Source organism: Solanum stenotomum, chromosome 7 (genome assembly GCF_019186545.1).
Source record: "Solanum stenotomum isolate F172 chromosome 7, ASM1918654v1, whole genome shotgun sequence".
In the NCBI taxonomy this organism is placed as follows: Eukaryota; Viridiplantae; Streptophyta; class Magnoliopsida; order Solanales; family Solanaceae; genus Solanum; species Solanum stenotomum.
Genome location: NC_064288.1, coordinates 29,136,533 through 29,160,387, shown reverse-complemented (window position 1 = coordinate 29,160,387; position 23,855 = coordinate 29,136,533). Strand labels below are relative to the sequence as shown.

At 38.4% G+C, this 23,855-nt stretch overlaps 1 pseudogene; it reads left to right on the top strand.

Moving 5' to 3' along the window:
* Positions 1-23,285, top strand: LOC125871852 (1-aminocyclopropane-1-carboxylate oxidase homolog; annotated as a pseudogene).
* Positions 23,286-23,855: the final 570 nt, after the last annotated feature.

The window sequence follows — 23,855 nt, the reverse complement described above, 5'->3', positions numbered from 1 at the left end:
ATGGTAATCTCTAACACTGAGAATTTGGAGGCCATAGTTGATCAGACAAGTAATTATGACAAAATGAGTGAGTTAAAAGCCTTTGATGATAGAAAGGCTGGTGTCAAAAGGCTTGTTGATGCTAGAATCACTAAGATACCTCAAATATTCATTCTACGACCAATAAACAGGACAGATTCGTCATATCCAAGTAAAACACAATTCTTTTTTCCTGTGACTGACCTTGAAGGTGTTGGATATTTTAAAATAAAATTTAAGACATATTTTGGACTCGATTGATTTGTGACATAAACAGATTAGTAATCACCAAGTATTGATCTACTTTGTCCCCAAGTTTAATTCCTTTCTCTCCAAGTAATGCTCCCTTTGCCTACAAGTTATATTGTGAAATATGTTTTCCTCCACTGCCTATGCTACTCTATATATAGTAGTTCATGGAGTTTTAGGAAAGACAACCAAATGAAGTAGTAAGACTCAACCTATTTTCAAAAATTGTCTCTCGACTTGCTTATTTTGTAGTATTTATATTTTGTTGATTCATGTGTTCTCTAATTAATTAGAGAACGCTTGTTTAATCTTGGGAAAACATTTCACACTGCTGAAATAGTTTCTTAGGACAAATCCTAGCACGACTCAAGTATTATATTCATATATACATATATATTACTTAAGAATATTATTGTAGTAGTATTTATCCTAATTCTTGTATTATTATATTTTCTCCATCTATTATATTTTCCAACAATCTAAGAAACTATGGCAAATAATATATTTCTTGACACTACTAATAATATTTATGATGGTGCTATCATAGTTGTTACTATTCCAGGCACTCTAACAGAAGTTTATGGCACAACAAGCTACAAAAAAAGTCATTCAAAGCAAAGGAATCAACAATACTAGCAAACTTAGTACAAGACCAAAGCAGTAAAAAATAAAAGGTATGTTAATAAGTCTCAAGGTTACAAGTCTTATAATCGCAATTTAAAAAAAAAGAAAGGCTCTTGTTTTGCTTGTGAAAAATCATCGTATTATGCCGCACAATGTAGGAAGAGAATAAAAAATGACAAAGAAAAGTGCTATCCTTCCAAGGCTAATTTAGCTAAAGGAGATGAAATTATTGTAGTTGTCATTTCTCAAGTAAACATTTTAGCACATATAAGAATGGGTGGTATACACTAGGCTACTCGGCACATCTGTGCAGATAGAGAAGCATTTGCCTGCTATACATCAATAAGGTATGACACAGAAGTAGTCTACCTTGGAGACTCAAGAACTACTACAGTCTTGAGTAAGGGTAAAGTGCTCCTGAACCTAACTTCGGGAAATTTTTTAGCCTTTATGAATGTGCTACACGTTCCTACAATGCATGCAAATCTGATTTTGTAGTCTTGCTTAATAAAGCTAGAGTTGAAGTGTCATTTGAATCTGAAAAGATCATATTGACAAAAAATAATGTGTTTGTGGGAAAAGACTATTATAAACAGGGACTTTTCGTACTTAATATTGTGAATGAAAACGCATCTACTTCTACTTACATGATAGATTCTATTTCTTTATGGCATGCTACATAAGGATATGTTTATTTCTCTTATACAAAAAATATGCAATCACTTGGTTTGATGTCTAATTTAGATTCAAATAATATTAATAAGTGTGAGTATGTGCTGAAGCTAAAACTACAAGGAAATCATGTTTTTTAGTAAATAGAAAAACTGAATTATTGTCTTTAATTCACACTGATTAAGGTAATTTGAAACAAACAATGACTAGAGGTGGTAAAAGATATTATGTGATATTTATTGATGATTTTTATAGATTTACTAAGTTATATTTACTTAGAAACTAAGATGATGCATTTAATGCCTTTATTTCATATAAAACTTAAGTTGAAAATCAACTTAGTAGAAAAAACAAGAGAATTACGTCTGATAGAGGTGGAGAATATTTATCCTTCAATGCCTTTTTTAAAAAAGAAATTATTCAAGAAGTAACTCCACCATACTCTCCAGAATCTAATGGAGTAGCTGAAAGGAAAAATAGAAAATTAAAGGAAATGATGAACTCTGTGTTAATAAGTTCTAATGCACCTAATAATTTGTGGGGTGAAGCTATATTATCTACACGTCTCTTACAAAATAGAATTCCTCATAAAAGAACTAGTGAAACACCTTATGAATTGTTGAAAGGTTATAAACCAAATTTGAAATATTTAGAAGTATGGGTGTCTTGCTAAAGTTTTGTTGCTTGATCCTAAGAAGAGAAAAATAGGTTCTAAAATAGTTGATTGCATGCTTATTGGATATGTTGAACATAGTGTTGCATATAGATTTGTTGTTTTAAAGAGTGATGTGCTTGATTGCAATACTATTATTGAGACAAAAAATGTTGAATTCTTTGAACATATTTTTTCACTATGTGATTAAATTTCTCGTGTACCTGCTGAAAGAAATAGTGAGTCTATTTCTAATATTGAAGAACTAAGAAGGAGTAAAAGTCCTAGGAAAGAATATTTTTCTTATAGAAATGATTTTCAAACTTTTCTTGTTGACATTATTTAGAAGCTATATCTTCTTCTGATGCTAAATTTTTTAAAGAGGCAATAAAAATTGAATGTTATTCGATTATGAAAAATAATACATGGATTTTAACTTATTTACCTCGTGGTGTAAAACCTATTGGTTGCAAATGAATTTTCAAAAGGAAACTTTATTTTGAAGGATCTATAGATAAATATAAAGCTCGCTTAGTAGCAAACTGTTTTTCTCAAAAAGAAAATATTTATTATTTTGATATATTTGCACCAGTGACTAGAATTTCTTCTATTCAAATTTTAATTGTCTTAGCATCAATTCATAAACTTTTTATACATCAAATGGACATAAAAAAAACTTTTTTAAATGGTGATTTAGAAGATGAAATTTATATGGTTCAACCTGACGGATGTATTATTTCTGGACAAGAAAATAAAGATTGTAAATTAGTTTAATCACTTTATGGTCTTCGACAATTTCCTAAGCAGTGGAATGAAAAATTTGATCAAGCCTTGATGACAAACATTTTTTCTTCTATTGAAGTGGATAAATATGTTTATATTAAAGTGGTAGACAATGATTATGTGATAATATGTTTATATGTTGATGACATGCTTATATTTGGTACAAGTTTAATTATTGTGCAGAGTACCAAATTATTTTGGTGAACTAATTTTGATATGAAAGATCTGGGTGAAGTAAATATGATATTGGGAGTTCAATTTATAAGGAGTGAAAATGGTATAATGTAGTCAGAAGAACATTATGTGGAAAGACTTCTTAAAAAGTTTGAATGTTTTGAGGTGACAACTGTGGTCACTCCATATGATGTTAACTCTAAATTGAAAAGGAATAAAGATGACCCAGTTGCTTAGTCTAACTATGCTTAGATCATTGAGAGTCTAATGTATTTAATGAATTTTACTAGGCCTGACATAGCCTTTGTTGTGTGTAGACTGAGTAGATATACTCATAATCCCAATAAAGAGAATTGATCTGCATTAAATAGACTGATGAAATATTTGAGAGGAACCATCAATTATGGTATCATGTATAGTGGATATCTGTATACGTTAGCAGGTTATTGTGATGCAAACTAGATCCATGATTTAGATGAGACAAAATCCACTAGGGTATATGTGTTCACCGGAGGTGGTGGTGGAATATCGTGGAAATCATCTAAATGGACGATCATTTATAGATCGACTATGGAATTAGAGTTTGTTGCTCTGGATCTGGTTGGTTCTGAGGCTGAGCGGCTAAGAAATTTCTTAGCGAATACCCATTTAATAAAGGATGAATTACCTCATGTGTTTTTTACATTGTGACTGTCAAGCCGCAATTGCTATTGCGGAGAATAAATCTTACAGTTGTAAGAGTAGAAACATGAAATTGAGACATGATGTGGTTAAGCAACTATTGAAAGATGGAGTAATTTCCATTGATTATGTGAAGTCAGAATTAAATTAGGTTGATTCACTAACTAAACCTGTTGGAAGAAAATTAATTCTCCAATCCTCGAAAGAGATGGGGTTAAGGCCAATATGATTGTAAATAGAGATGGTAACTCCTCCTAAGTGATTGGAGACCCATGAAGTAGGTTCATATTGGTAATAACAAGTCTATATTAACACTGCGCACCAATAAAGAGTGCTTGAATTGCTGTTAAATATGAGGGATGATTATTAACTCTTAATGAATTCATAGGCCTTATGGATGGTGTATTTAAAGCATTATATACTTCATGAATTCACATGAGAAGTGGAGTGAAGTCTCTCCCATGAGATTTTGGCCTAGTCTCTAGAGCTCTCATGAATAACCAGGCACGTGCATGACTTGTTGGCATACAACCGTGTTTAACAACAAAATATGAGGATTAAAATGTGATTGGTAGAATCTCTGACTTAGAAATGAATAATTGATTAATAGAAATTTTATATTTCACCAATAATTCAATAAGTTAAATTTTATTGGTCTAAGTTTGGTTCATATTAGAAAGACACAAAACCTATAACATTTTGTTCATACAAAATAAAGCAAGTCGAGTTCTTCTATCTCAAAATTATTTTAAAATATATGGGGTATTTTTTGATATTGTAAAATAATTTAAGACATATTTTGAACTCTATTAATTTGTGACAAACGCACTAATGTCATTAAGTTGATGATGAATGTGCTTATGTCATAAACGTAATCACAAAGTATTAATATACTGTGTCCCCAAGTTTAATTCCTTTGTCTCCAAGCAATGCTCCATTTTCCTCCAAGTTATATTGTGTAATATGTTTTCCTCCACTTCCTATTGTCATAGCCCGAGTCTACTCCATGGGCGTGGCCGGCACTCTAGAACCATAGATGATATCCAAGCGAACCCCCAATTTGGCTGACTACAAGCGGAAGAGTAACTCAAGCATACAAAAACTTAAAAATTGAAATAAATTCAATAAACTCAATTACAAAATCGTTAACTCAAAAGATTAACTATGAATAAAATAATATAATCAACTCGCCAGAAATAGGCAACTGAAGTCCTTAAAACATTTAACAAAATAAATGAAACAAACTTCTCAAACTCTACTTTCTATCTATGAAGCTTCTAGATGACAAAGATGGAAGTCGAGACAAGACTGATATACCGTGAGTTTACGGTATTTCTAATACATTTCACTTACAAGTTGTGTGTGTCTAGGGCCTTTTTATATTGGTTTTTATGTGTTTTTATCATGTTTTGCAGGAAAGGTGTTCAGGCGCGGAAGTATAGAGACAACTGAAAGAAATGCAGAAACAGGGCATTCACGGAGGTGATCTACGGACCGTAAGTCCATCCACGGTCCGTAGGTGATGACCGTAGATCAGCAGGCATGGTATTGAGGACAAATTAGGGAAATCTGACCAAGTGTGGAACCACGGTGTCTATTGACGGTCCGTACATTGATCTACGGACCGTACTGTTGATCCGTATAATGATACTGCGAGGGTTCCAGTACCTGATATTTGAAGATTCTAAGTATGGAGCTACGGAGGGGATTGACGGACCGTAGATCGATCTACAGTCCGTACTGTTAGTCCGTCGTTTTCTTCAGAGAATTTGATTTTTTGGAAGCAGAAATATTTTCTAAGCCCTGGCTGACGGAAGGGACTTACGGACCGTAGATCCATCGACGGTCCGTAAGTCAGTCTCGTGGATTGAAGACGCGTACCTGAACAAACTTTCCTTAATTTGTTTCCCTTTTAATTTAGGATTTGTTTTCTATAAATAGGACATGTAAACCTCGTTTTTGGGGGTCAATCATTATTATTCTATTTTTACTTTGTGACTTTGGAGATTAAGTTGCAACCCTAGCAATTATTGATTTCCTACATTCGTTTTGAAGATTTTGACTTTGCAATTCAAGTTGAAATTCTGGGTTTATTATTCTCATTACGTAAGTTCATGATTTATTCATCTAATATTATGAATTGTGTTCTTGCTAGTATGGGTAACTAAATCTACAACTAGGGTTGTGGGAACCATGAGCAATTAACAAAGTATGAATAGTAAATAAGTAATTCTTGAATAGTGCTTTGCATGAATTGATAATTATTTAGTTTAAAAGTTTTTTTAACGAGTGCACGCGTTAGAACTAGCCTTGATGCTACTTGCCGGATCAAGGAGGTAATCAACAAGAAAAGAATTATCAACATAGATTTAGTGTGATACTATCTAATAGGCTAGTGTCGATTGGTGCGAAGTAATAAGTAAGCCAAACATCGATTATGATGTCTAATATGAGGTAAATGTAAGGGTTAGTAAATTATGCACACGTAGCCGGATCAAGGTGCGGGGTGAAATTCTCTAGATGACGGATCAAGGATTTAGAGATACCTAGCTTATAACTTTGTATGTAACACACTAGGAAAGGATTGCGATTACTAGGATTACTGAGTTATGAGCTTGTGGGGAACACGTTTACCCTAGTTAATTTTTTTATCTTGATAACAACCGAAATTGACTTTTGATTATTGATTACTTATTGAATTCTTACAATTTGTTTCACAAATCCCCCCCCCCCTTTTTATTTCTTGTTTCTGGAAGTACTTTGGTTAATTGAATATAATTGTTGGTTAAAGTAAAGTCTAAACCATTTCCTCGTGGGATCGACCCGAACCTACAAGTTGGGTTCTTTACTTGATAATGATCGCTTATACTTCTTTAGGGAGGTGTAATTTGAGCGTATCAAATTTTGGCGCCGCTGCCGGGGAATCTGGCTTTTAGATTTATTTTTAACTACATTATTGAACGTTAGTCAAATATTTCCTAATTTTACTTTTTACCTTTGTTTTTGTCTCTCTCAGGTTCCGACTCTAGTGTATGCCAAGTACACGAAGCCAAGGCGAACCACTTACTCCGTACGATCCATAGTTGAACAGAACTTTGCGAAGAATGAACAATCAAGGACTTCCAGTTAATCCTATAGAAGGAAATCTAGATGAAGCAGTTGAGTTACAAGAGCCAAGAGTAGTTGGTGGGGAAAACTGGGGTCTAAATGAAAATCAATTGGGAGATGCAGTTAGAGTGCATGGTCCACCAGGCCCACAACAACATGACACTATCGGGGCAACATCGATTTAGGAGATTCTGATGGACCCATTGTCCTACCTCCTCTACCTCCAGGGCACACATTTGTGGTGACTAGTAGTTTGATGCATATGCTTACAGCAATAGGCTTATTTTCAGGATCGCCATCGGAGGATCCACATGCTCACTTGGCTAAGCTAAGAGTGGTTTGCAAAAGTTGTGTAGGTAGACCAGATTTGGATATGAATGTCATTGGATTACGAGTGTTCCCTCTGTCACTGACAGGCGATGCTGCAGTATGGTTCATTGAGCTTCCGTATAACTCAATATTCACATCGGACCAACTGGCAGAATTGTTTAAAGCAAAGTACTATCCAGTGTCTAAGAAGCTCAATCACAAAGATAGGGTCAACAATTTTGTGGCATTACCTGGAGAGTCTGTGAGTAGCTCGTGGGACAGATTCACTGCCTTCGTAAGAAGTGTCCCAAACCACCTTATTGATGATGAGTCACTGAAGGAGTATTTCTATCGAGGACAGGATGATAACAATAAAGCAGTACTTGACACTATTGCTGGAGGTTCATATGGTGATTGTACATATGCATAGATTGCTGAAAAACAGGAAAGGATCTCTCGCAACAATAAAGCATGGAGCACTCGGAGGTCAGATACTGGGAGAAACACATTTGCCGTTCATAGTACAAATAACAACTCTGCAGATGATATTCGTGAAGAGATGGCCCAGATGAGGACCGAGTTGGGGTTGGTATTGAAGCATGTGAGCGGAGGACTAGAAAAGGTAAATATTGTGAATTATTTAACTAGAACTCCACCACTAGTGGAAGAGTGTTACTATGAAGAACTGTGAATGATCAGACGGGGGTTTCCGACCAAATGCCCAAGGATCCAACACGGAATATTGGCGCCAAGGTCAAGGAAACCAAGGTCGGAACTATGGAAATTACAACCGAGAGGGTCACTATGTCCGGGATGGGAACTTAAATCGCGACAACAACTACAACAGGAACAACTGTGGCAACAGAAATGATCGGGTTGGACCTTATGTTCCCCCTCAAAATCGGTAATCTGGTGCTAGGAAAACTGGAGGCAATATGGCGCGTATTGAAAATATGATGTAGAAGATGATGAGAAGGTTTGATGCAACTGATGAGAAAGTGAAGGAGATGAGAAGCGACTTATATGGTATTGGACAAAAGGTTGATGCCGATGCAGTGTCAATAAAGCATCTAGAGCAACAGATGACTCAGTTGTCTACTGCAGTGAACCTACGTCAACCTGGCACTCTTCCTAGCAACACTATCCATAATCTAAAGAATGATGGTCATTGTATGGAAGTTACTACTTGAGGGGGTAAACAAACCATAGATCCACCTAGGCCGTCTGTGGTGGAATTGAGATTAGAAAAAAAGATGATGTGATAGCGGTTAGACCAGAGTCTGAGAAAGCAATAGAGCAAGAAGTGGAGATATCTCAGAAAGGGGTCCCCATACCTAGACCTCCACCACCTTTTCCACAGAGATTAGTGAAGAAGACTGAGGATGGTAAATATCGCAGGTTTATTACTATGTTGAAGCAACTCTCTATCAATGTTCCTTTGATAGAAGTCCTGGAACAAATGCCCGGGTATGGGAAGTTTATGAAAGATATGGTGACAAAGAAAAGGTCTGTGAGTTTTGTAGATGATGATAGATTGCAGCATTCTAGCGCTATTGCTACAAAATCTCTTGTGTAGAAGAAGGAAGACCCTGGTGCTTTCACGATCCCATGTACTATAGGGTTGTTACACTTTTCTAAGGCATTATGTGATCTTGGTGCTAGCATCAACCTCATGCCCTTGTCTATTTACAAGAAGTTGGGTTTAGGGGACCCAAAGCCCACTACAATACGGTTACTAATGGCCGATCGAACTGTGAAAAGGCCCATTGGTGTGCTATGTGCTAGTGAAAGTGGAGTCTTTCATTTTTCTGGTAAATTTTGTGATTCTTGACTGTGAGGTTGATTTTGAGGTTCCCATCATCCTTGGGAGACCATTTCTTGCCACAGGGCATGCGTTGGTTGATATGGAAAAGGGACAGATGAAATTCAGACTGAATAATGAAGAAACAACTTTCAATATTTGTAGGTCCATGAAGTAGAGTGGTGAGCTCCAAACAGTATCTGCCATAACTTACAGGGTGGAGACTGGGACTGGAGTGCAAATTGAAGAGCGACTAAGTGTTGAGGCACTAGCAGCAGTTATTATGAACTTCGATAGTGATGACATTGAAGAATATGATGAGTTGGTAGCCGCACTCGATAGGTATGAATACCGGACCAAACCAAAGAAGCATGAATTAGACATGAAAAATCGCGAGTTCCCACCCGCAAGACCATCTATTGTGGAGGCATCAAAATTGGAGCTTAAGGCTCTACCACCGCATTTGAGGTATGTATACTTGGGCAAAGGGAATACTTTACCGGTCATCATTGAGGCAGATTTGAATGCAGGACAAGTAGAGTGCTTGGTGACTGTGTTAAAAAGGTTCAAGCGAGCTAATCGGTGGACTATAGCAGATATCATTGGGATTCCCCCCGGTATTTGCTCTTACAAAATCCAACTCATGCTAGATTATAAGGCCAGTATCTAGCACCAGAAAAGCCTAAATCCACCTATGCAAGAAGTAGTCAAAAAGGAGATCATCAAGTGGCTGGATGCAACAGTTATTTATCCTATTTCAGATAGTAGTTGGGTATGTCTTGTGCAGTGTGTGCCTAAAAAAGGTGGTATGACTGTGGTTCCAAATGAAAGAAATGAGCTTGTTCCAATAAGGCCTGTAACTGGATGGAGAGTTTGTATGGATTACCGGAAGTTGAATGCGTGGACAGAAAAGGACCACTTTCCTATGCCATTCATTGACCAGATGTTGGATAGACTTGCAGGAAAGGGTTGATATTGTTTTCTTGATGGGTATTCGGGCTACAATCAAATCTCTATAGCTCCAGAAGACCAAGAGAAGACCACCTTTACTTGCCCATATGAGACTTTTGCTTTCAAACGGATGCCATTTGGGTTATGCAATGCCCCAGCTACCTTCCAACGGTGTATGATGTCGATATTTTCTGATATGGTGGAGGACACTATTGAAGTGTTCATGGATGATTTTTCAGTTGTAGGTGACTCTTTTGATCGGTGTCTAGATCATTTGGCCGAAGTGCTTAAACGGTGTGAAGACTGCAACTTGGTGCTTAATTAGGAGAAGTGTCACTTCATGGTTAAAGAAGGTATAGTGTTGGGACATCGAATTTCAGAGAAAGGTATTGAGGTTGATAGAGCTAAAGTTGAGGTAATAGAAAAACTTCCGCCACCCATTTCAATAAAAGGTGTTAGAAGTTTTCTTGGACATGCAGGTTTTTATAGGAGATTCATAAAAAATTTCTCAAAAATTGCACATCCTTTGTGCAAACTGCTCGAGAAGGAGAGTAAGTTCTATTTTGATAATGCTTGTCTTAGAGCATTTGGAGAGCTGAAGGAGAAGTTGGGTACAACACCTATCAATATTTCACCGGATTGGGGACAACCGTTTGAGGTAATGTGCAATGCAAGTGGAGTGGCGCTTGGTGTAGTATTAGGTCAAACGTGAGAGAAAATTCTTCACCCTATTTACTATGCTAGCAAAGCTCTAAATGTGGCCCAGAAGAATTATACTGTGACCGAACAAGAACTCCTTGCGGTGGTTTTTGCATTCGAGAAATTTCGTTCCTACTTGCTTGGTACTAAGGTCATATTGCATACTGACCACTCTGCATTGAGGTATTTGATGGCGAAAAAAGATGCAAAACCAAGATTGATTAGATGGGTACTGTTGCTGCAAGAGTTTGATTTTGTGGTAAAAGATTAAAAGGGAACCGAAAATCAAGTTGCCGATCACTTGTCCAGATTAGAGGAAAAGGCCATGCTAAAGCTTGGAGATAGGGTCGAAATTAATGATGCTTTTCCAAATGAACAGGTAATGGCTGCTTCTCATGATCTGATTCCTTGGTATGCGGACTTTGCTAATTATTTGGCAAGCGATAATGTGCCTCCCGATTTGTCTTTTCACCAAAAGAAAAAGTTTATGCATGATGGGAAGAAATTCTTTTGGGATGAACCTTATTTGTATCGTAGTTGTGCTGATGGGATTATTCGTCGCTGCATGCCCGAGGTTGAGATGTTGAGTGTACTTGAAGCATGCCATTCATCGCCTGTTGTTGGGCATCATAGTGGTATTCAGACTGTACATAAGATTTTGCAGTGTGGATACTACTGGCCTACCATTCACCAAGATGCTCATGATTTCACCAAGTCTTGTGATCGTTGCCAAAAAGAAGGAGGGGTTTCAAAGAGGCAAGAGGTCCATTTGAATCCTATATTGGTGATAGAGTTGTTTGATGTATGGGGCATTGATTTCATGGGTCCATTCGTGAGTTCATATGGGATGAAGTATATTCTTGTTGCGGTTGACTATGTATCGAAGTGGGTGGATGCAGTTGCGCTCTCCAACAATGAAGGTAAAAGTGTCACTGGTTTCTTAAAAAAGAACATCTTCTCCAGATTTGGTACACCAAGGGCTATTATTAGCGATAGAGGTTCTCACTTTTGCAATAAGTTGTTCAAGGTACTACTTGAGAAATATAGTGTCCGCCACAATGTAGCCACCACGTACCACCCACAGACTAGTGGTCAAGTTGAAGTATCCAACAGAGAGATCAAACATATATTGGCGAAGACTGTGAATGCAAATAGAACGGATTGGTCAAAGAAGCTTGATGATGCTCTATGGACATACCGCACTGCATATAAGACCCCCATAGGTATGTCTCCCTACCAACTTGTATATGGGAAGTCTTGTCATTTACCAGTAGAACTAGAGCATAAGGCGATGTGGGCAATGAAGAAATTAAATTTGGATTGGGGCAGCACATCTAATCAAAGAATGGATGACTTGAATGCACTTGATGAGTTTCGCCTAAAAGCTTATGAAAGTTCAGCCTTGTACAAAGAGAAGATGAAGAGGTATCATGATCAACGAATTGAAAAGCGAGAATTTTTGGTTGGTGATCTTGTGCTTCTATTCAACTCTAGGTTGCGCTTGTTCCCAGGCAAACTCAAGTCAAAATGGACCGGACTATTTTTGCTCACAAAATTGTTCCCCCATGGGGCGGTTGAGCAGGAAAAAAAGGATGGAACAAGGTTCACGGTAAACGGGCAAATGATCAAGATCTATTTGGGAAATGCTGAAACTGTGCAAGAAGTGATTGAGGCCTACAATCTTGATGAAGTCTGAGTAATCAAGAGGCCTACGTCGTGCCGCAACGTTAAATCAAGCGCTGCTTGGGAGGCAACCCAAGATGTACAATCTAGCCAACGATAGGATATAGTTTTCTTTTTTCTCTAGTAGTTTGCGCTATTCGATTTATTTTATGTATCAAATTAGTTTTGTACTAGTGTTGGCTAGAATTAGAATAGGGTCCGTGTCTAAAAAGTGTCCAGAAAATGTAAAAAGAATAGCCTATTGGTTGCTACATGTGCAGGTACACCACTAAAATTCTGCAGAAAATTGTCTGGTGCAGAAGTCTACGGACACAATCGACGGTCCGTCGATTAATCAACGGACCGTAAATGGTACCCGTAGATCCCAGATAAGTGTTTAAATTTTCAAGTGTATGAGTAATCTACGGTCCTGATCTATGGACCGTAGATCGACTCACGGACCGTAGACGGGGTCTCGTGAGTCCATACCTCAGGCTGTTTGACCCGACCCGAATTTCTCCATTTAAAAACCCCCCATTTGTTTTAAACCATTCCCCTTCCCTCCATTACTCCCAAAACCGTTTCTAACATTTCCTAACCTCCTATATCACTCCATAACTCATTCATATCATTCTTTCCATAATTCCCCAATTTCCCTTCCATTTCAAATACAACCCATCCTATAATCTAACAAAAAGGGTCCGGTGTTTGGTCAATAACGAAGAGGTGACTCCTTGATCTTGCTAAGCTTAGTATCATCACGCAATCACCCCACTCCTTGTTTCTTGTAAGGTAATAGACTTTCCCTTCACTTTGAATTTCGATTCATAGATTGGCTATAGAAAGTCGGGAGTTGGGTCTTGGCCTTGGGTAATTGTTAGATGAAATTGCATGATAAACTTGAAAATTACAATGCCCTAGGAACGATAGATAGTGATTGTGTAGAATTATTGATGTGATTGTAAAAAAACTATATGCTAGTTTCGACCTAGGGTTCCACAACTAGTCTAAATTGTTTGGTATAATAATCGGTCGGAATCTTAAGAATGAAGAACTAGCATAATTTAATGTTGTAAATGCATGATGAGATTGTGTTAATGTTGAAAACTAAGGCAAAAAATGTATGATACTTGGCACAGATGGCATCCACGATACCCCATCTACGGACCGTAGATGGGATTCGTAAATGGATGCACATGAAAAATTTCACCAAGTATGAAACCATGGAGGTGGACTACGGTCCGTAGGTTCATCTACGAACCGTTCTGCACTTCCGTGGTTTCCATCTGCGACCTATATGACAGGCCCCCTGATCCACGGAAGAGATCCACGGACCGTAGATCAGTCTACGAACCATAGGTCTCCTCCGTGGATGACCACTGTAGCATCTGTCTAAATTTTTTATGTGGCTAGTCTTGGGCACTAATATCGCTCCCGCAGGTACAATGGCACCCAAGAAGATGGTCACCTACTCAAAGAGGGGCAAGTCCAAATTTATTGCCCCTAGTTTCCGGTTAATTGATGAGGACAGAGACGCCGACACTGATCTAACATATGTGCCTCTCAACCCTAGGACTTTTCGCGCTGCACGTAGAGGCACCCCCCGGAAGGTGCTTCCCGACGTAGTCACTGTCTCCCAGTCTGATGAGGAGAAAACACTGATCAGGTCACCAACTAGGGCTACTTCTAGTTTAGAGGGGTCTATGTCCGGGTCCGAGTCTGCCCATGCTTCAGGCTCCGAGGCTTCCCACTCTTCACGATCCGAGTCTGCCCATGCTACAGGGTCCAATGCCAAATCATCCACAAGGTCTGGAGAGAATGACCAAGCAGCATCGTCTGATGAGGCGATTAGCTCAGAGTCCATACCTGCACCACGGAATGATGACCCCACTCCTGTAGCAGGCGAGCTAAATAGGTGGTGTGTAGAGGGTCAATGGCAAATTTATCGGGATGCTAAGATGGTCAACAACAAACAAAAGATGGCCTGACTAATTACAGAGGAGCGCAGTATCGTCACGGGGAGCCTGCATACTGTGCCAAACATTCACCGGCTGTTCAACCTTCACAAGTGTGACTGGATAGCTCTAGACCCAGGGACGTACAGCGAGGAGATTGTGCGGGAGTTATATGCTTCCTATGCTGCCACTCTCCGCGGTTCCATTTCTAAGCGATCAAAGCCAGCGCAGGATCCGCTCACTTCCACTTTGGTTCGAGGGTGCCCGGTGGACATATCACCTGCCACGATCAAACGCTTTCTCTATGGTCCTACTACGGGTCACTCTTGGTCGCTCAACACAACTGAGTTTGACTATAGATGGGACATCGTGCGGAGTGGCACTTTCCAGTGGAATGCTGAGCAGCGAGAGGTTGTTCTACTATGGTTGGCTAGGTACATTGCTGCCGATGGTGAGCATGCAGAATAGGTCGCCGCTCCACGATTGGGCATCCGGAAGGCCACACTAAATTTTGTAGCCAAGTTCTTCTGGCTGCTGGTGCGTAATAGAGTGTCGCCTACAAAAGCTGATAATCAAGTAACTTGGGACAGAGCGGTCATGGTTGCAGCATTGGTAGCAGGAGTGCCTATCGACTTTGCCCACATGCTGCTGGCAGAAATTCACGAGAGGGCTTTCAGAACCTCCACTACTTACCCCTTTTCGTGTCTGATTTTTCATTTGTGCAGGGACTCTGTAGTGCCGATCTGGCATTGTGACAAGTTAGTCCACCCTATAGGGGCATTAGATATTGGCCTTATTCGAGATGAGGCAAATGTGGCAGCACCTCACAGAGAACCCCAGATTGAGGTACCTCCCTTGGGTACCGATCTTGCAGACACAGTGGAGCAGGCACAGGGCGGTGACTCCATGATCCCAGACCACACCGACACTATCCCGGGCTCCTCATCTCAGGCAGCTAGTATGGCTCCTAGCTCTTCCCGGTCCACACCACAGTTAGGTGCTACTGTTGTCCCGATGGCCAGAGTATAGAAGTTAGAGGCGCAGATGGCCACACTGCTGCATCATATCGAGCCGTGGATGCAAAAGTCGATAACCGAGTCTGAGGCTAGGATGGAGCACAGGATGGAGGGGATGATGGACCAGAAGGTCCAGGCTGTTAATAAGCATCTTGATGCCTTTGAGTTGCGAGTCCTCGAGCGATCAACTCCGGCCATAGACCTATCTACTTTGCAGGCTGACGTAGCCAGTCTCCGGACTGACATTGATATCATTCTTGTTGCACCTTCAGTTGAGACTCAGGCTTCTCCTACTGCACTGGCTGATGATACAATGCTAGATGCTCTATTCAGTGGGACTACCGAGGAGGGGCCTGCACCGACACATGCCAAAGGCAAGCGGCACCGTTCTCATCGCACGGAGGAAGAGAATGCTCACAAGAGACAGCGTCGGCAGGAGAAGGTGGCTAGGAGGGCTTCGATTGTAGACGAAGAGTTGCGCCAGCAGAGGGTGCGTGAGAGAGTTGCAGGGGCATCGAGCTCTGCCCAAGTTGCAGAGGTTCAGCCTGTTTTGACGAACATGGTGAGCACCACTGATGGTGCGGAGAGATTGTTAGAGAGCACTACTGAGGGTGCTATGATTGCTGATGTGGGCACTACTGAGGGTGCCCCCACTGTTGTTCCAGCGGGTTCCGGGAAACCGGACCCCCCTGCTTGATGATGATTCATCGGCAATTTGCGCCACAGGTTTGCTTCACCCAATCCATATTCTTTTAATGTTTATGTATGCATTGGGGAAAACTGCATCTATTTTTGTTGGGGGTGGGGTAAATGGATTGTGAGTGATAGGGTTAAATTTGAATAACCCAACTCATGAATCCTCTCTTGGGGTTTTCTTGCCTGTGTTCTTTTTCCCCAAGGGACTGTTTAATTTTTGTTGAACTGGCATGTCTTAGGATCTTATGTGTAGAAGCATCATGACTTATGAAAAATGATACGAGTCAGATTTTGGGATGTATGCTAGAAAGTTGTAGGTTACGATTAGTTGATTGTGTTGGCTCTGAGTATGACATAGTAACAATCTACTTGACAGCATGACTTAAGCTGAAACTTGAACTGGGTAATATAATAACCTGATGATGGAACTATGTGCCAAGAGTGTGTGAGAATCGTTGAGTGTTCAAACAATTTTTCTGCAAAGCTAGAACTTGTCTGGTTAGTCCTGCTAAGACAATTCAATCTAGAGGTTAGAAAGTGATCATAGGCCATTGTTCTAAAAAATCCACAAATAGCCTAAAAGAAGGATCCAACCAAATGAAATAAATGCTCCCTTTGATCCAAATAATTTGAGCCTAAAATTAAACCATTTCTTTCTAAACCCTGATCTCACTTTCCCATAATCTACTTTGTTGGCCCCAGTCCCTCCTTGGACATGTGCACTTTGACTTAGGCCAAAAGCCTAAGTTGAGGGTGGCTAATGTAAGCAACCTCAATCTTGGCCCTGACCTGACATCGGGTATTGTGTACTTCAACTAATAGAAAATCCATAAGTTGAGGGTGGCAATGAAACAGGGAACTGAAAGAAAAATGTGTATGAAAAGAGTGATATGAAAAAAGAAAAAGAAAAAAAAGATAAAAGGATGTGACTAGTTGAAAGCTAAAAGAAAAAATAATAATAAAATAAAAGTAAAAAGAACTGCAAAGTCTGAGGTCACATTCGTGGTTGAAGAAAATTAAGGGAAAGAAAGTAAAATGATAGGATGACAAAAATAGGGCAAAAAGAGGTTGAAAGTCGAGTGTAATGTCAAGGAGGGCAGAAAGTCACTAAGCAGTACCCAAATGTATCACACATGACCCTGAGCCGACGTTACAAGCCAAGAAAGCCCTATAGTGATCCTAGAGTCTATTTTGGAGAGTCTAAGCAGTGAAAATAAGGGCAAGCTGATGGCATTGAGCACTAACTGTATTTCAAATTACTTCTGAGCGTGAGTGTTGAATAAATCATTGTACAATGATGTCATTCATTCTTGGGAAAAGGAGATTTCATTTGAAGTAAGGGCACTAGTTACATTGTCGAAAAGTTAGTACTTTGGTTATAGTGAGAAGATGTATGTTGTGTGTGAGTTGGTCCATCTGTATCATGGTGTGATCCACATGAATTGGCTTGTCGAGTCTAAGAGAACGAATGTGAACCCAAACAATGAGGAGGGTAGGGAGCCATGTGTTTTCTTGGGTTTGAAAATGCTTGCTTCTACGCAAGTGTCGTTTAGAGTTGTAGTGCGTCCCTTGAGGACAAACAACAAATTTAAGTTGAGGGTGTTGATTTACCGTGAGTTTACGGTATTTCTAATACATTTCACATACAATTTATGTGTGTCTAGGGCCTTTTTATATTGGTTCTTATGTGTTTTTATCGTGTTTTGTAGGAAAGGTGTTAAGGCGCAGAAGTATATAGACAGCTGAAAGAAATGCAGAAACAGGGCATTCACGGAGGTGATCTACGGACCGTAGGTCCATTCACGGTCCGTAGGTGATGACCGTAGATCAGCAGGCATGGTATTGAGGACAAATCAAGGAACTCTAACCAAGTGTGGAACCACGGTGTCCATTGACGGTCCGTAGATTGATCTACGAACCGTACTATTGATCCATAGAATGATACTCCGAGGGTTCCAGTACCTGATTTTTGAAGATTCTATGTATGGAGCTACGGAGGGGATTGACGGACCGTAGATCGATCTACGGTCGGTACTGTTAGTCCGTTGTTTGCTTCAGAGAAGATGATTTTTTGGAAACAGAAATATTTTCTAAGTCCTAGCTGACGGAAAGGACTTACGGACCGTAGATCCATCAACGTTTTGTAAGTCAGTCTCGTGGATTGAAGACGCGTACCTGAACAAACTTTCCTTAATTTGTTTCCCTTTTAATTTAGATTTGTTTTCTATAAATAGGACATGTAAACCTCGTTTTTGGGGGTTAGACATTATTATTCAATTTTTTCTTTGTGACTTTGGAGATTAAGTTGCAACCCTAGCAATTATTGATTTCCTACATTCATTTTGAAGATTTTGGCTTTGTAATTCAAGTTGAAATTCTGGGTTTATTATTCTCGTTACGTAAGTTCATGATTTATTCATCTAATATTATGAATTATGTTCTTGCTAGTATGGGTAACTAAATCCACAACTAGGGTTGTGGGAACCATAAGCGATTAACAAAGTATGAATAGTAAATAAGTAATTCTTGAATAGTGTTTTGCATGCATTGATAATTCTTTCGTTTAAAAGTCTTTTTAACTAGTGCACACGTTAGAACTCGCCTTGTTGCTACTTGCCAGATCAAGGAGGTAATCAACAAGAAAAGAATTATCAACATAGATTTAGTGTGATACTATCTAATAGGCTAGTGTCGATTGGTGCGAAGTAATAACTAAGCCAAACATCGATTATGATGTCTAATATGAGGTAAAGGTAAGGGTTAGTAAATTATACACATGTAGCCAGATCAAGGTACGGGGTGAAATTCTCTACATGTCGGATCAAGGATTTAGAGATACCTAACTTTTCACTTTGCATGTAACACACTAGGAGAGGAATGCGATTACTAGGATTACTGAGTTATGAGCTTGTGGGGAACACATTTACCCTGGTTAATTTTCTCATCTTGATAAAAACCGAAATTGACTTTTGGTTAGTGATTGCTTACTGAATTCTTACAATTTGTTTCACAAATCCCGCCCCCCCCCCCCTTTTTATTTCTTGTTTCTAGAAGTACTTTGGCTAATTGAATATAATTGTTGGTTAAAGTAAAGTCTAAACCATTTTCCTCGTGGGATCGACCCCAACCTATAAGTTGGGTTGTTTACTTGATAACGATCGCTTATACTTCTTTAGGAAGGTGTAATTTGAGCGTATCAAAGACCCATGACATCGTAACTAAACTGAAAAAGTAAATGAAATCCTCCGGAAGCAAGGAGGCTCACCATAGCTAACTTGAACTCCATGTACTATCAACGAAGGTCCTGTTGATGACCCTTAATAATTGTATCTACATCATGAAAAGATACAGGCCAAATGGCTCAGCACGTTGAATGTACGAGCATTTAAGGGGAATTCTAAAGCATAAACGTAAGGTTGAACTGGTCGAAAAAACACATACTTACCTCTTCTCAATCTCAACTCAACTCAAAGAACATAGTTCGACTCAATGATAAGATATTGAACTCAGTGAAATAAGGCTCAACTAAATAATAAGATACTCAACTCAGTATAAAGCAACAATGCATATGCAATACATGGAAAGCTTTTAAAACAATAGAAAGCAATTTAGTTTGTATGCAAGGATACCAAATAAACTCTGCTTGTATATGAAAATACAAAGTAAACTATGTGTATATAAAAATACAAAATATCTCTGTGGGAGTTTGTCTAACCGACAACCATCACTATGAGCTATGTGATGATACAACGTCTCGCCCACGCTGCAAGAACTATCCTATAATTTGACGGGGCATAGAACCTCTCAACTAGGTGGATCCACTAGTCTATGCTAACATCATTAGGGAATCATCTAAAGAGTATGACCCTTCTACCCACGATGGCTACATGGTTTATGGAGACTTGAGTTATTATGAACTCATCCCCATATCAGTGCTCAATACTACTCCCAAAATATACGCAACTCATATTTTTAAAAACATAACTCTTTCTCTATGGTTTGAGATTATTACTCAAAAACTAGCTGAAAAGGTCTCTTGGATAATGGTGTTTCCTTCTCTTTTAGTTGTGAAACATTTACTCTAGAGAATACTTAGTTGCCATATATCATTTTAAAGAAAATGAACTCGATTCTACTCTTTCTCAACTTAAGTGATAAAGTCTTAAAACAATTTTATAAAAATTTGTAAAAGACTTCTCAAAATAAAGTTCATGCCGAATTATGGAAGTGAACGACTCAATTGAAGGTTTTCAATAACCATAATTAGAACTCAATACTCGAGACTCAACAAATCAAAACTCAAGAACATTAATGGGAATACTCGTTTCAAGAATTCTCGGCTCAGAGGGTTCATGCAGCAATTATGGGCATGAACTACTCAACACAAGGACTCGAAGATACTTCTCATCTCCAGACTCCTCAGCTTGTAGGGCTCATGCGAACTTATGGGCATGAACAACTCCACTCGAGGACTCCATCGGTAATATGTAATAGTCTCATGATTAGGAATAAAATATCAAAAGGGATTAGGAACTCCATACTCAAGCCTTAGAACATTGAAGATACTACTCCTCTCGAATATACTCAACTTATAGAGTTCATGCAGAATTATAGGGCATGAACGACCCGACTGAAGGCTATGAATAACAATATGGAACTCATGTATACCACTCTTCTCTTTCACATATTTACTTCCTCAAAACATAACTCAAAATCGATAGTTGATCTCAAAGGATTCATTATTAAACTCAAATGTTTTTCTTGAACTCTACTCTTAACTCTCTCTTAATTTGAATTATGAATTCAAGAGTTAAGGTTCATGATATGAAGGATCTTGTGATGCTAAAGAAGACTCATGAATACATTCTCACCATTCTCATACTCATTTGCTTGAGTCTTGAAACAAGTTGTTAGAAATTGTAGAAGACACCTCAAAAACACTCAAAGGGACTTTCTCGAAAATGTTCGAAAGAACTCTCAAGCCTTTACTCTTAACTCTACCGAAAATTTGAATTGTGAATTCAATGTTATGATTTGTGGTTGGAAATATATTGTGTTGATTAAAAGTGTTTTATATAGTTAATCATGAGAAATGATTGAAAAACACTGTCTAGGGAACAAGTCCGCGACGCAGAGATGAATTAAAATGTTTGGTTGAAATAATTTTTGAATCAAAGAGTTCCGTGTTTTCTCTGCGACGCGAAGAGAAAAGTTTCACTCTGAAGGATCCGTGTCGACTTGGTATCTTGTTTCTATCCGACTTTTCCTTACTCATTTTTAGACCCTAATTCACCTAGAATCGAATGATTTATTTTGCAATCACTAAGATTGAACTACTCCAGATAATTACAATCTAATCGACTCAATAAAGCCCTCAAAACATTCACTTTCATCTCAAGCATTCATTAAAACCCCAATAAAACAAGATTTAGACTGAAACTTCAAGAACACTTTTAAAGAACTTAAATCTTACAATATTTATGGACAAATTCGAATCTGAAAAATCATGATTGGCCTATGGGTGAACGAACCCAACACTGTGCAAACTTACATAACTCTTAGGGATCAAACCCATGGCAAAAGTCTACAACAAAACTCAAGAACCTCGACGAACGGCTTGATCCTTTCCTCTTTTCTCCTTTTTTCGCTCCTTTTCTCTTCTTGATCTCTCAACTAAAACCCTAGGCGTATATTAGGATTATAAAACTGAACCTATAGGATTAGACTCGTAAAACCCTAGGCGTATATTAGGATTACTCACTACGAACAATGGTTCGAGTCTTAGCTCAAAATTTTTCCGGGGTGTTACACCTATGCTCCTCTATATATAGTAGTTGAGGGAATTTTGAGGAAAGAGAACCAAGTGAAGTAGTAAGACTTTGCCAATTTTCTAACATTCTCTTTCGACTTGCTTATTTTGTAGTATTTATATTTTGTTGATTCATGTGTTCTCTAATTAATTAAAGAAGGCTTGTTTGATCTTCTGCTGAAATTGTTTCTTAGGACAATGCCTAGCACGACTCAAGTATAAAATTTATATATACATACATATTACTTAAGAATATTATTGTAGTAGTAATTATCCTATTTCTTTTATTATTATTTTGATATTATATTTTCTCCATCTATTATATTTTCAAACAAAAGGCATCGACAAGATGGATCCAATCAAGCATAATGAGATTGTGGACAAAGTAAAAGATGCATCGGAGACATGGGGTTTCTTCCAAGTGGTTAATCACGGCATTCCAATATTTGTCGTTCATAAAATGTTATGAAGAGCCAGACAATTTTTTGAGCAAGATATCGAGATTAAGAAGCAATATTACACTCGACATATCATGAAAAAAGCGGTTCATGCTAGCAATTTTGATTTTTATAACCTTTCTATTCCAGCTACAAATTGGAGAGATTACATTTACTTTAAAATGACGCATAACTCTCCCAGTCCAGAAGAATTTCCAAGACCATAGGTATATGTTCTTAATATGAATTAGAAAGCCAACAAATAATTGAATATGTATTATGCGGTGATAAAAATTGAGACGTGGTGTTTCATTAATTTTACAAAATTGTTGCAGGGAAATACTTATGGACTACTCTAAGCATATGATGAAATTGGGTTGTTCCTTGCTTGGATTATTGTCTGAAGGTCTCGGTCTTGACCGTTGTTAACTCAAAGATATGGATTGCATGGAGTGGATTCGTGTTTTGGCCCTTTACTATGCAGCATGCCCTCAGCAAGAACTCACCATAGGCACTAACAGACATTCTGACAATGATTTTCTCACAGCGCTTCTACAAGATAAACATGGAGGACTTCAAGTGCTTCACCAGAATCAATGGGTTGATATTCCTCCTACGCATGGTGCCCTTGTGGTCAACATTGGAGATCTTTTGCATGCTAGTTTCCTTTTTCTTTACTAATCCATGTACGATCGATAAGAGTTAATATACCATTTGCTTATTTTGGATTTTTTTCAGCTCATAACAAATGACAAATCTATAAGTGTTGAGCACATAGTATTGGCAAATAAAGTTGGACCAAGATTGTTAGTTACATGTTTCTTCAACACAGATTCAATGTCATCTTCCAAGCCTTATGGACCGATTGTTGAATTATTGTCAGAAGGTAACCCTCCAAAATATCATGCAAAACAGTGAAAGACTATTGTGAGTACTACCATAAAAAAGGTCTAGATGGAACTTCTGCATTGTTGCGTTACAAGATCTAATCCTAATGTAATAACTAAATTTATGATGAGATATGAGAATTTTACTTTTGATGCTGGTTATTATGTATTGTAGTGTATCGTCTTGTTACTTTAAATACAACGTTTGTTTGTAAAGACTACTTAAGTTTTGTTGTATTGTGTGTTTAAATCCTTTGTTATGTAATGACAAAAGGTCCCTTTTTATATATGTAACAAACGATTTAAAACCATTGAGGCTGGTATCAAAAGGAAATGTTGATGCTAGAAACACCGAATTGCCACGAATATTCGTTCCACCAACTACAACAGAGGAATCTCTAAGCAGTTGTGAAACAAAGTTCATTTTTTCAGTGATAGATCAAATTAAACATAATGAGATTGCGGACAAAGTTTAAGAAGCATTGGAGACATGGGGCATAAATTCTTCCAACTCATTGATTATGTCATTCCATTAGTTTTCCTATTGTACAGGGTGAAAATTGATTGAATACATGTGGCACTTGAGGGAAAGAACAAAGAGACCTGGGAAAGGTTGTTACATGAGAAGGGGTTCTCAGTAAAGGGAAAGCAAAAAAATGCTACATGCTAAGG